Source organism: Camelus bactrianus, chromosome 19 (assembly GCF_048773025.1).
Source record: "Camelus bactrianus isolate YW-2024 breed Bactrian camel chromosome 19, ASM4877302v1, whole genome shotgun sequence".
NCBI classification, from domain to species: Eukaryota; Metazoa; Chordata; class Mammalia; order Artiodactyla; family Camelidae; genus Camelus; species Camelus bactrianus.
In genome coordinates this window covers 5,150,295-5,165,191 of record NC_133557.1, presented here as the reverse complement: position 1 = coordinate 5,165,191, position 14,897 = coordinate 5,150,295, and positions in this window count along the sequence as shown.

Sequence of the window (14,897 nt, the reverse complement as noted above, 5' to 3'; positions counted from 1 at the left end):
ATTGATATGTAGGTTTTAAAGCAGTTTTTAAGAACACCCCAAGAAGAATTTTTTGATTATTCTTGAATTTGAATGGAACAGCAAAAGGACTCAATAGCTTAAATAATTTTTAAGAGAAATCATCCTACCCAATCTCAAGACTTTTAATATAGCTATACTAATCTACTCTGTGTGGTAGTGATGGATAAACAGACATAGATTAATGCATTTTATATATATATATATAACATGATGACATGGGGTTTAACATTCAGATATCAAACCATAATTTAACATTCAGAAATCAAATAATTGCATTGCCACATTAACAGGAAAAATTTAATCATCTCCATGGATGCAGAAAAGCATTTTAAAATTCAATCATGCATTTAAAAACTACTTAAAATTTAGGCAAAGAAGAGAACATCCTTAATGTGATAAAAGATATTCACAGAAAGCTTACAGTCAACATGAGTGAAATATTTAAAGCATTTTCTCTAAATTAGGGGGCAAACAGATTATCATTGTCACCATGATTTTTAACTCTGTATTGACTGATATAGCCAATGAAATCTGCACTGTGATAAATCATAGAAATGTAGATATATAAATAGATAAAGAAAAGAAAGAAGAGATAGTGAAAAATAAAACAAAAGTACTATTATTTATAAAAGCAATGATTGCGCACATACAAAATATGAATTATTTTGTTATAAGCTATTAGTTTAGTAAATTTAGCAAAGTCATTGAAAACAAGACCAATATAAAATTAATTACACTTACAGTCCAGTAGAAATAGAAGATTAACTTTTAAATGATGCCATCTACAGTAACATCAAAAATATTAAATTCCTAATATTAAGTCTAATGAAAGGTAAACATGTTACATACACTAAAAGCTATTTTAAAAAGGACACTGTGAACTCATCTACGAAACAGAAACAGACTTGCAGACATAGTAAGCAATCTTATGGTTACTGGGGAAATGGAATGGGAAGGGATAAATTTGGGAGCTTGAGATTTGCAAATGTTAGCCACTATATATAAAAATAGATTTAAAAAATAAGTTTCTTCTGTATAGCACAGGGAACTATGTTCAATATCTTGTCATAACCTTTAATGAAAAAGTATGAAAATGAATAAATATATGTATATATATACATGACTGAGACATTGTGCTATACACCAGAAATTGACATATTGTAAATGACTCTACTTCAATTTAAAGACAAAAAAGCTATAAAACATCATTGAAACTGAAGAACATATAAATAAGTGAAGGAATATAGTCATAAATTGTGTGATTCAGTAGCACAAAAATCCCAGTTCTCTCTAAATTTATCTATAAATTCTATACAATCCAGATAAAAATCTGGATTTTTTTTTGCCAAAAATTTAAAAGCTGATTGTTAAAACTCATATGGAAATACAAGTGAACTAGAATATTCAGGAGAATATTGAGGAAGAACAAAGCTGGAGGATTTACACCACAGGATCTTTAGTCATATTATAAAGTTACGGTAATTAAGCAGTGTGGTGATTCAAATAAAGAAAAATAGAATAATGGCAGAAAACAGAATTCAGAAATGAACCTACATATATATTCAATTATATCAAAGGTGATGTTGCAGTGCAGTTGGTAAATAAGTGATTTCTATAAATGGTGTTGGGTCTATTCATACGGGGAAAACAAATCTTGACTTCTACCTCACATCCCACACACAAATCAATTCTATGTTAATATCAGAAGCAATATAAAAGGTCAAAGAGAACTTTTAGAAGAAAATAGAAGAACCAGTCCGTGATCTACCAAAAATTTATAGGTAAAATTTTTTTAAAGTAGGATAATGAAGTGCTAACATAAAAGAAATCACTGATGAATTGGAGTCTATTAAAAGAAAGATCTTCTGTTCATCAAGACAGAATAGAGAGATTCAAAAGCAAGACAGAGATGGGGACATGACATTTCAGTGCATATGTTTTGTAAGAGGTTTAGCACTAGAATATATGAAGTATTTCTTACAAATCAATAAGAAAAAAGCAGTCAATACATTGAAAATGGGCCAAAAGTTGAGTGTATACTTCATAAAATAATTTAAATGGCCAAAAAATTTGTCACCAGATGAATGACAATTAAATCTACCATGTACCAACCAGCATGGTAAAATTAAAAGACAGAAAATACCGAAGTGTAGATATGGAGTAAATGAACTTTCATCCACTGCACATGGGTGTAAGTTGCAAAGCCACATTGGAAAACTATTTGTCAGTGCTTAATTAAATCTGAACATACGTGTACCCTATGATCCAGCAATTTCATTTCTAGGCATATACAAAAAAAGAAGTGCATACACATAATCACTTTTGTTCATACCACCATTATTGATAATATTAATCAATGGAAACAACCAAATGTTAAGTATCACAAACTGTGGTATACTTCCACAATGTAATACTACACAGAAATTAAATGAATGGACAGCTCTCACAACATAATGTTGAGTGAAAGAAACTAGGCACAAAGGGACTTGTATTTTTGATTCTGTTTACATAAGGTTAAAAATATAAACTCATCTCTGTTGTTAATATGAGGGTGGTGGTTATCTTTGAGAAGAAGAACGGGTACAGTGACTTGAAGGGAGTATCAGGTGGGCTCATGTGGTTCTGGTTCCTTGATCCATGTGATAGTTACACAAGGGTGTCTGTAATATATCATTCATCTGTACATTTCCAATTTGCCCACTCTTCTGTATATATAAATGTTAATTTAAAAATTCCTATGGCATTCTGCGTATTCATTCCCTTTATCTGATCATTCTCATTTGTTTTTTTTTTCAGCATTTGTTTTTATTCAACAAATGTAGAAGTGCTTACTAAATATCAGACAGTATGCTGGCTGCTACTATTAATGGCAAGTGCATGACACATTCTTTAAATAACTAAAGGGAAATTAAATTTCAATGATTAAATTTAAATTAAGCATTATTTTAAGAATTAAGGAATTAAATGAAGTATAGAAAAAAAGCTATAAATGCAATAATTGGTAGGAAGGTGAAGTTAATGGAACTTCTCTTAGGAATGTCAGGAAGAACTGTTCTGAGCAGTGGAAGTTAAATGCAATCTGACAAATGAGTAAGTTGAAGGGAAAGTGTAGCATTCCAGACTGAGAGATCAGCGTCCTTAAAAATTCAACAAAGGGTGTGGGGCACTGTAGGGAAAAGCACTATATTGAGTGATTGGAGAGATATTTAGTGGTCAGAGTCTGTGAAACTTCCTTAAAGATTTTGGCCTTAACCTTGAGAGCAAGGGGGAACAAATGAAGATACTGTAGAAGAGAGTCTTATATAATCTGATTTGCATCTCAAATATATTTCTTTATTCCTCTGAATGGGAAGGTTCTGAAAGCAGATGAGATAAGTCCTTTTAGAAGGCTATCGCTGTAGTCCAGGTTTCATTTATCTATGAGTTAAACTGGGGAGGTAGTGGTGGAAACGGAGAGAAATGGAAAGATTTGGATCTATTTGGAAGGTAACATTGACAAAATTTGCTGCTGTGTTGGATAGAGGGGGTGAGGTTGATGGAAGTGCCAAAGATAAATCCCAGATTTCTAAGCAGTGGAAATAGGAGTCTAGGGATGTCATTCACTGAGAGGGGGAACGTTGAAACCTGACCTACGTTTGAAGGGAAGATCGTGAATACCCTCGGGAATGCGTTCAGTTTAAGATGTCTTTCAGACACAAAAGTAGTGTGTCTGGAGGTCAGTTTGTTTAGGAATTTCAAGCTCAGATAAATCTTCCAACAATAATAAAATCTAACATAATTTAGTGCTTTTTACTCGCCAAGCGCCATTCTCTATATGCTTTACAGATCTGAAATTATTCTGCAACAGAACCCCATGTTGTTGACATTATTATTCTCATTCTCTAGAAGAGGGAACAGAGGTACAGAGAAGTTACCTAACCTGCACCTAATTTAATAGCTAGTGCCTTGTGGTACTCAAAACATGTGTCTGGCTCCAGGTGCTGTGCTCTGAATCCCTAGTTTAATGTATATCTCCATCACTCAAAAATACAGAAAATGCATTCCTTGTGTGATAGTTAATCCTTAAGCAATGTGACATCAAAAAATTATGTTAAATTCAAACACATGGAACATTCTCTCTCAAACTCTTCCATTCTCTGTACCTCCAAGTTAGCACATCTCACCTCTTGGTTCTGCTAGAACGACGGAGCCCCTCTACAGGCTGCATTTTTCTTGACCACCCTTGGTCTTAGTGTATCCATCGCTCTGGTCCCATCTGTATCCATGAGAACAGAATCCATCAATATCTTGGGTTCATCGCTGGCCCCTGCTCCTGATTTTTCTTTTTCTTTTTTTTTTCAGTTCCATGAATTTGTTCCATTTTGAACATTTCTAATCTGCAGTTTCAATGGGATTTGGAGATACTAACAAGCATTCTGAACTGTCATGAACCATCTTCGTGCTTTTAGATTTCATGCTGGAGAATTTATAAATTGTGCCCCAATGCCAGTATCCTGAACATCTCTAATCTCTGGACACTAAATCCAAAAATTTTGTAGTTCAGAAAAAATATGCAGAAGTTAATACTTATATTCCTACTGGGTATGGGAAGATTAATTTCTAAAAATCATACCTAACCACAGCAAGCTATGTTCTTATGATTTCTGTTTTCTTATGATTCCATCCAGTTTAGATCGGTGCTCATCATCCTTTCCCCAATGCTCATTACCACTTGGAGCCAAAGAAAAATGGGACCAAAAGATACACATTAGGTCATCAGTGTGGCAGATTCCTCATAATAAAGTAAATCTCCATTTAATATCACAAAATTTCAATTCCATATAATATCTGAAGATTGTATTTCTATGTTAGTTTTGATGCTTTTTCTTTGAAGTAGAGATCTGGAATTTGTCAAAGTCCTCATTTTGATAAAGGAAGAGACCTAACATACTAATATTAACAAGAGACCCAAGCCATCCAGCAGAGAGGGTACCAGAGCCCATTTTCAATGGTCATTGCATTTTCAGTTCATGATTTAGATCTGAATCTCCTGGACTAGCTTAGGAAGGGAAACTTGACCAAGGGCTTCCCAATTCATTGCTGTATTAATTTGGACGTACAAAGGAGCAGATCTTCAAACAAGTAGTTGAGTGAAAATCAATTAATTTTGAGGTGGAATGACACATGGATAGGAGAGTAGATACAAGAAGGCAGTGAGTAAAAGATGTGTTATTAAGTCACCCATCGGAGTGGTGACTGGAGTTTGACACACAAGGAAACTCTCTCCTTTCAATAAAAGGTGAAGGAAATGGGGTGTTTATGTATCAACTTTTAGACATCAGTTCTCGACTACTCACATGGATGTTAATTTTTTGGTACTTTCAGTCTGTCACTCACACTGGTGGAACAGCATTTACAGTTCTTGAAAGGAAAAACAATTACACACAGAGAGATGCCAATGCTGGCATCTGGACACCAGTTGAAGTATGCTGAAAGATCTAAGGGACACAAGCTGGTCGCTGATAATGATGACAGTGTCTCAAGAGTTACCAAGTTTTCTTATAAGGTTAAGCCCTACTTGGAAAATTGAAGACATATCCAAAATCCTGAACCTTAGGTACTGTTATAAATTATTTGACCTATTCCCAGACTCTGATGGATCTGATGGATGCCTAGAACCAAAATTCTTGCTTAGGCACAACCTTGCAAAAGCAATTACGTTCTGAAAAATATTCTAAAACACTCACTGAAGATACATGTAGCCTACAGACTATTTAAGAGTTGTCTACATCCTCAAAGCAAAGCTTTGAAGTCTAGTATGGATTTATTCTTTTAACAAATCAACTAAGTGACTATTACATGTCAGACACTGGAAAAATAACAAGACAAATTAACAGAGAAATTAACAGCCTCAAGAATGAACACATGATGAAAGGGAACATTTGAGGTTCCATGGAGGAAGAGTCCACTATAGTCATATTTGCATGTAACTTTTTAATAAAAGTATACAGGCTGAGTAAAATTAGGAATGGTAATTAATGGAATTTTCTAATTGAAAAATTCTAGGTGTAAAACTGCAGAAGGGCTCATTTTCAACATACCAAAATTCTAGTCATTCAGGAAGTTCTTATAAATACAAGTTAATGTATATGGTCTTCAAAAGTCCAAATTTCTGAGTCTGATTCCCACTGTCTTTGGCAATATGACCTCAGCTGACCTTTATGATGCGTTTCTCACCGTTTCCTAAAGGAACCATTTGTTATTATCAATCTGGTGCACCATAGCTGCCAAGTATCCATTTTATATCTCTCTCTAGAATGTGCTTCCCATATTCTTTAAATCTAATAAATCTTCAGTTGTCAGTGTTTACCCTGTGACTTCTTTCAAGCAGAACTGTCTCCCTCTCCTTCAAATGTTTCTAAAAGCACCATTGTACCTCTCATGCGTTGTAGTAAATATTATGCATGTATGTCTATGTATGCATGCATTATTACACATGGCATGTATACATACCGTACACATGCACATACACCCACATGGCAGAAATTAAATCTTATATTTCTTAATAATCCTATTGTTCTTGGCATTGAATACATGATAGACATAAAAGATTAATTATTGTTATTATTATTATTATTATTTCCTAATTGACTAAAATAAAAAGAACCACCAAACAGCAATCTACAACAGACGTCAAGGCTATACTTTGCAGATGTAGATAACTTTTAAAGTAGTTCTTAGATCACATGTCTTTTCAAGTGAGTTTTTTGGAATATTTTTCAAGACATACTGTTTGTTACCAACTATCTTGACAAAATTCCATTAAATATGATTCAGGTTATTGGTAGAAGGAGAGTTCTTTTATATTCTGTTTGTGGCTTAAGAAATGAGAATCTTTGGCCATCTGAAGAGGCAAGGTTTTGCTCATCCCGTTCCCTAAGTTTAAATATTTTGTTGAGATAGTACCCAAATTAAGACCTCTTCTTGGTCTGCTGCAAGATTCACTCTGGCTCTAGATCCCTTGGAAACCCAAAGCCTATGAAATTATTCCACAACAGGGTTTTCCAGGGGAGGAAAAAAAAAACCTCTTCACTTTACAAGGAATAATAAGTTGTCCTCATTTGCAACTAACCTTTGATTGTCATCTCTGGACCACATGGAGATCTCTGGGGCAACTTCTAAGGCAGCAGCTGCCTCAAGACTTCTCCGGGATTTCTGTTCCCCTTGGATCTGCTACATAATGGTTGCCATTTTGGATTAGATCCCAGAGGCATCATTTCAGTTATCAAAACATGTGCCTCCATTAGGAAAAAAGAAATGCTCCAAGTAAACTATGTATCTTGCATTGATAATAGCTGAAGCAGAGCTTCTTTCTGCATTTAAAATTAAGCCCTCCAGTCACTCATTTCAACTCGACTTGAGGCTTTTCAAATTTCTATTTTAATTTGAAACACATTTCTGAATGTTACTGATATTCCGTTCATGTTTTGAATTCTATCAAAGGTTCTGAAACCTTAAAACTGCTGTGAAGCCTCGCGTCTTCTGAGGTGCACATCAGAAATGCTGGCAGGGCTCAGAGGAATGGACTTTGTGGATTCTCTGCAGGATTTCACGGGAGACTCCTCTCTCAAATATCTGAAAAGTTAGAGGATCTTTTAGCCAGAACGAAATCAATGCACATGACATAAAATGATATTTCTATAATATCCTGATGGAAAAAATATGACATAGTTTTATTTTTTAATTCATCATAGAAATCATATCACAGGAATATTTTTGTTATATGTCTTATGTTATGAATAATAATGGAATTTTAAATAGAATTTTCAAGTGTCTGTATAATTGTTCTCCTGAATATGCCCCTGACATCACAAACTCAAGTTTGAAGCAGAATTAACAATCCTCACCCCAAACATATTATTTATTAACTCTAAAAATAAGTAAAACAATATATACTTGTATCTATATGTGTATCTAAGATGTCAACATCTTTTCAATTACTCAGGCTGAGAATGTTAGAGTTATTTTTTTACTTCATTGTTTTCTTGGTCCTCAGTCCAATCAGCCTCATAATTCCCAAATTATAGTTTGTGTTAAAAGCACAATATTTTTCTCTGCCACTGCTATAATTTAAGCATTCATTAGCTTCTAAAATTTAAAATAACAATAACAGTTATTATTGTAATTAGATTGGAAAAATAATACATATGCTTCCTGAACATTTGGAAAAACACAGAAAAGAGGCAAAAAGAAAAAAACAAAAAAAAATTTGTTCTCCAGAACCAAGAAACAAAACACAGGAACTGACACTTTATTTTCTTCCAGTCTTTTGTATGTGTATTCATATTTTTAATTACTGCACAGTATTACATACTATGAGTGTGTCAACATTTATTATAATAATAATAAGACTTAGGCTATTTCTGATTATCCTCAATTACCCATGTCACCCATGGACAACATTATACATACAAATTTATCCACATCTCTGTTTGCATCTGGTATCTAGATCCCTTGAAATAGAATAATTTGATAAGAGTACAAACTATTTTACTGTATTTTTCTACTTTTCTATTCTTGTCCTTTTTTTTTTCCAAAGAAAATATTCAGACATTTAGAATTCAATATGGTTTATATTTTGAGGGTTTTTGTAAAGAGTTGAATTTTTCTTCCATTATTTATTGAGTAATACATTAATTTGTGTCTTGACCTTTGTAATACTTTATGTGTTATTCATGTACATATTAAAGATCTTTTTATAAGTATGTGTTTGTTGGCCTTCCTGTCCATTATTACACAAATGCATCACCATTTTGCTGACATTCACTAAGAATATGTTTTAGTTTTTAGTAGGGAAAGTTCTCTTATTAATATTCATTATTTGTTATTCTTATCTATTCTCACTTATTTGCTTTCCCAGATTATTTTGGAATCATTCAGTCAAATTCCTAATTATATTAGGAATTGACTTGATTTTTTTTTTTGAAAACAGACTACTTTTGAGAGCAGTTGCAGGTTCACAGCAATACTGAGCAGAAAATACAGAGAATTTCCATATACTCCCTGACACCCTCACACATGAATAATCTCCCCCATTATCAATATCTCCCACCAGAGTGGTATATTTGTTATAACTGATAAACCTACACTAACACATCATTATTGCCCAAATTCCATAGTTTACATTAGGGTTCACTCATAGTGTTGTACACTGAATGGGGTTTTAAAACTGTATAATGATATTGGTTGACCATTACACTTTCATACAGATCATTTTTATTACCATAAAAATCCTCCTGCTCTGCCTATTCATCTCTCCCTCCCCTCAACCCCTGGCAGCCACTAATCTTTTTACCGTATGTATAGTTTTGTCTTTTATAAAATGTCATTATTGTTGGAATCATACAGTATGTAGTTTTTCCCAATTGTCTTTTTGCACTTAGTAATGTGCATTTAAGTTTCCTTCATGTCTTTCCACAGCTTTATAGCTCATTTCTTTTTTAGTGCTAAATAATATTCCATTGTCTGGCTGTAGTAGAACATATTTATCCCTTCATCTACTGAAGGACATCTTGGCTGCTTCCAAGTTTTGGAAGCTTTATAAATAAAGCTGCTATAAAGAGTCACATGGAAGTCTTATGGACATAAATATACAGCTCATTTGGGTAAATAACAAGAAGAATTACTAGATTGTATGGTGTGACTACATTTAGCTTCATAGAAACATGTAAATTGTCTTTCAAAGTGGTTGTAGCATTTCATATTTACACAAAAAAATGAATGAAAGTTCCTCTTGCTCTACATCCTTGTTGGCATTTGGTGTTGTTAGTTTTTTTTTTTTAGGGGGGGGATTTGAGATATATAGTAATATCTTATTATTTTAATTTGCAATGCCCTAGTGACATATCATGTTGGACTTTTTTCCTATGTTATCTTCCATTTTGTATATATTCTCTAGTGAGTTTTCCATTTAGATCTTCTGCCCTTTTGAAGATTGGGTTGTTTGTTTTCTTCATGTTGAGTTTTAAGAGTACTTTGTATATGTCAGATACATGTCCTTTATCAGATATATGTTTAGCAAATATTTGCTCTCAGGTCTGTGGCTTGATTTTCATTCTCACAGCAGTATCTTTCACAGAACAAAGGGTTTTTTTTTTTAATTTTAATGATGTCCAACTATCAAATTTTCCTTTCATGAATCTTGCTTTTGCTGTTGTATCTAAAACACATCACCAAACCCAAGGTCACACAGATTTTCTCCAAAGTATCTTTCAGAGTTTTTATAGTTTTGCATTTTATACTTAGGTCTAGGACCCACTTTGAGTTAACTTTTGTAAAGGTGCAAAACCTATGTTTTGTCTTTTTTTTTTTTTTTTTCAAAATGTGGATGTTCAGTTATTTCAGCACATTTGTTAAAAAGACCATTCTTTTTCCATTGACTCACCTCTGGTCTTCTGTAAAATGTCAGTTGATTGTATTGGCAGAGTCTATTTCTAGGGTGTGTATTCTGTTCCACTTATCTACTTGTGTATTCTTTGGCCAATACCACACTGTCTTTATTCTACCTTTATAGTAAGTCTTGAAGTTGTCCAGCTTTGATCTTTGTCACTTTTTTGTTTGCTATTCTAAGCCTTTTGCCTACCTATGTAAACCTTAGAATTTCTCACTATTCACACAGTAATTTCTGAGATTTTGACTGGGATTACAATAAATCCTTAGATCAAGTTGGAAAAAAACAGACATGATAGATAGATAGATAGATAGATAGACAGACAGACACTTTCCCAATTAAGGCTCTTACTTTAACAGCAGACATCCTGTGGGGCTGGGAGTTAAACTTGTGTTGTCATAGGATGGGTTCTGCATTTGATTTTCAGCAATTTCAGCCCTGTAGCAAAAGATAAGTCTCTCTTTCAGGGCACACATAGAAGCCCTTAGGTCATTTTTACAGAGTTTGAGCTGGGAACTTGATTCCCTGCTCTTATTTTCATCTTTTTTTTTTTCCAGTGATATTAGGAGCAACCCATCAATATCATTATATTCATTAATATTCTAAAAGTGTTTGAAATGTGACAATGAATATATATATATGTTCATGTATAATTGAAAAATTGGGCTCTACACTGGAATTTGACACAACATTGTAAAATTATTATGAATCAATAAAAATGTTTAAAAAATTAAAAAAATAAAAGTGTTTGAAAGAATCATATACAGTCATGCAGCTCCCTGCTTTTTATAAGTGGTGGATTTGGAAAATCTAATGCAGATATTATGAGTATCACTACAGATGGTTCATGCCACAGACTATTGGTACATCTTTACTGGAAACAGAGCCATTTACATCATTGTATCTAATTGGATTAGAGAGTCAATTCCACTAACCCCAAAATCAATTCAGAAAACTCATCCTTACAATTCTATTCTTCTAGAACCACTCTCAGTACCAACATCTTTATTACTTAGGATTTTCCAGAGAACAGAACCAATAAAATATACAAATGTGCAAAGATTTATTATGAAGAATTGGCTCATGGAATCATGGAAGTTAAGCAGTTTCACACCTGCTGTCTGCAATCTGGAGTCCCAGGAAATTTGCTGGTGTAATTCAGTCTGAGTCCAAAGATCTGAGAACAAGGGGAAGGAATGGTGTAAATCCCAGTCTATGGAAAGAAGATGAGATGAGATGTCCCAGCTCAAACAGTGAGGCAGAGAAAAAACAACCTGAGTTCTTCTCAGGCTCACAATGGATGGGATGCTGCCCATCTACGTTAGTATGTCAAGCAGTTAATATGCTGATCTCATCCAGAAACACCCTCACAAGCACACTCAGAAATAATTTTTAACCTGGGCTCTCCCTGTCCAGTCAAGATGACACATAAAATTACCCATCATAGAGATAAAACTACTAGTTTATCATCACTAAATATGATGTTAACTGTAGATTTTTTAAAATCGAGTTTCAGGTGTTCCTCTCTATTTCTAGTTTGTTGAAAATTTTATTATGAATGTGTTTTGGATTTTGTCAAATGCTTTTCCTGCATCTGTTGATAGGATACTATATTCTCTTTCTTTTTTTTATTCTATTGATGCAATGCATTATATTAATTTTATAGTATTGAACCAGTCTTGCATAACTGGGATACATCCCACTTGGTCATGGCATATAGTTCTTTCTATCCATTGTTGGATTCAATTTGTCAATATTTATTGATATTTTTTAATCTATGTTCATGACAGATGTTGGTGTAGTTTTCTTTTTTTTTTAATGTCTTTCTCTGGTTTTGGTATTAGGTCAATGCTGGCCTCATAATGAGTTGGGGAGGATTCCCCCTGCTTCTATTATCTGGAAGAGATTGTAAGGAATTGGTGTAATTTCCTATTTAAATGTCTGGTAGAACCAGTGAACTCTTCCAGGCATGGTGCTTTCTGTTTTAGAATGTTAGTAACAACTGATAAAATTTTAAAATAGATATAAAACTATTCAGATTGTCGATTTTTCCCTGCATGAGTTTTGACAGATCGTGTTTTTCAAGAAATTGGATCGTTTCATCTTGATTATCAAATCTGTGGGCATAAAGGTATTCACTATATTCCTTTTTTATTATTTTTATATCCATGGGATCAATAGTGATGGCCCCTCTCTCATTTTTTATATTAGTAATTTTTGTTTTCTACTTTTTCTTGGTTAGCCTGGCTAACAGTTTATCAATTTTATTGCTCTTTCCAAATAACAAGTCTTTGATTTTTTTTAATTTTTTCTTGTTTTTTGGTTTTAATTTAATTTATTGATGCTCTAAGTTTTTTCTTATTTTCTTCTGCTTGCTTTATATTTATATATAAATTATATATATTTAGTTTCTTAAATTGGAAACTTAGATTATTGATTTTAAATCACACTTTTCAAATAAAATTTATTCACTACTATAAAGTATTCCCAAATCTGATAGACTGTATTCTCATTTTCATTTAATTAAACATTTTCTTGAGACTTCTTTGATCTGTGTGTTATTTGGAAATGTGTTATTTAATCTATTTTAGGATTTTCTAGCTATTTTTCTCTTACTGGTTTCCAGTTTAATTCTGTGGTTTAAAAGGATACTTTATTTAATTCCTATTCTTTTAAGCTTTTTGAGGTGTATTTTATGGCCCAGAATAGAACTATCTTAGAGAATGTTCCATGGGTGCTTGAGAAGAATCTGATGTATATTATGTTGTTGACAGATCAAGTATTCTATGCATGCTTATTACACACATAAACACATATATAGTAAAAGACAATAAACATATAATATGCTAATAAAAAAGTAAATTTATAATCTGTTTCAATATATAGTAACAGACCAATGAAGACTATAACATACCATTAAAAGGAACTTAGGGCAAGAAGAAGAAGAAACACTTATGAATCTCATAGTCTATTTGGGGAAAGTACTAGGAAACAAAGCAACTATATTTCTTTGTCAAAAGTATTTTGCTAGATATATTATGAAAACACAAAGAAGATATACCTTACAGACCTAATGACATTCAAAAAAAGACCTAAAATATAAACAGTAAATAACCAGGAAAAGAGGGTTTGAAGGAGGTTATGAAGGGTGTTTCAATCTAAGAGAAGAGCATCTGGGAAAAGTCTGAAGCAACTGCAAAGATCATAAAGTTCAGAAGCTGAAAGGAGATCCCTGGTGTGGCAGTGGATAGAGACAAAGCTGAAGAAAAGATCTGGAACTGAGTCATCCTGGGTGTAAGGAGATGGTATTTATGGGTTTTAAGTGTGGGAGTGACACGTTCAGGGTTTAACCTCAACAGGATTCTGGGTGTTGCTGAAAAACTGGATTAGAGGTGAGGATGAACTGAAGTGAAGAAAACTAACTAAACAGTTGTTTCAAAAGCCCAAGTAAGACATGGCGGCAATCTGGACAAGAATAATGGTGGCAGTGAAAGTAGACCTCTTAGTTGAGATTCTATTGCTTTGAAACATTTCTCTATGGACTTTGCGGCAGTTTATCTTTTCCACAGGTGGCTGCAGCCATATGTCCCATGTTTCATGTCCTTCCACAACGGGGCCTTTTCCCTCCCTCATTAAGAGGCAGAGTCCTTTTTCCCTCCAGCTGAATCAGGGCTTGCATTATAGACTTACTTCATCAACAGAATATGACAGAGGTGGCTTCTTGGTCATCAAGATTAGGTCATAAGAATGACTTCTGCCTGAGTCTCTGGGAATGCTTGTCCTTGACACACCACCTCTTAGAGCCCATGTCTTAAGTGTCAGAATCCCAAGCCACATGGACAGGTCTCATTGGCACCCTTAGTGACAGTCTTAACTGAAATCCTGACAGTTGGCAGCAACTGCCAGCCATCTTAAATGTCTAGTCAGGTTGAGTCTTCAGATGAATGCAGTCCCTGTTGACACCTGATTGCACTGCATGAGAGACCTTGTGATGGAGCTGCCCAGCTGAACTCAGTTAATGCACAGAAATTTAAGAGATAATAATTGGTTATTATTTTAAGTCACTAAGACGTGAGATGCTTTGTTTCATAGCAACAAACTTCAACACTTGCCATAAGAGGACCTACCCTTCCTATCCAAATGTACTCCCTACACCACCTTGCTATATACTCCTCTTCAGTCTGTTGCTGATCAACTATAATTGACTTCACTTGGTCAAATGATTCTTCTTAAAGTTTCAATAGCAAAGCACCAAAAATCTGTGGATCTTCCAAGGAAACTTTTTTTAAACCCACTAGAGAATAGGAAAAAATCACATCTGAGAAAACACTAACGAAAGGAGTGAATTTACTAATTATGTGTTCCTACTCTACAGCTTTTGTTCTCAGAGTAAGATATTTGATTATTTTATCTTGAATTTTGTGCTCATTATGAGGCAAGAGTCAGC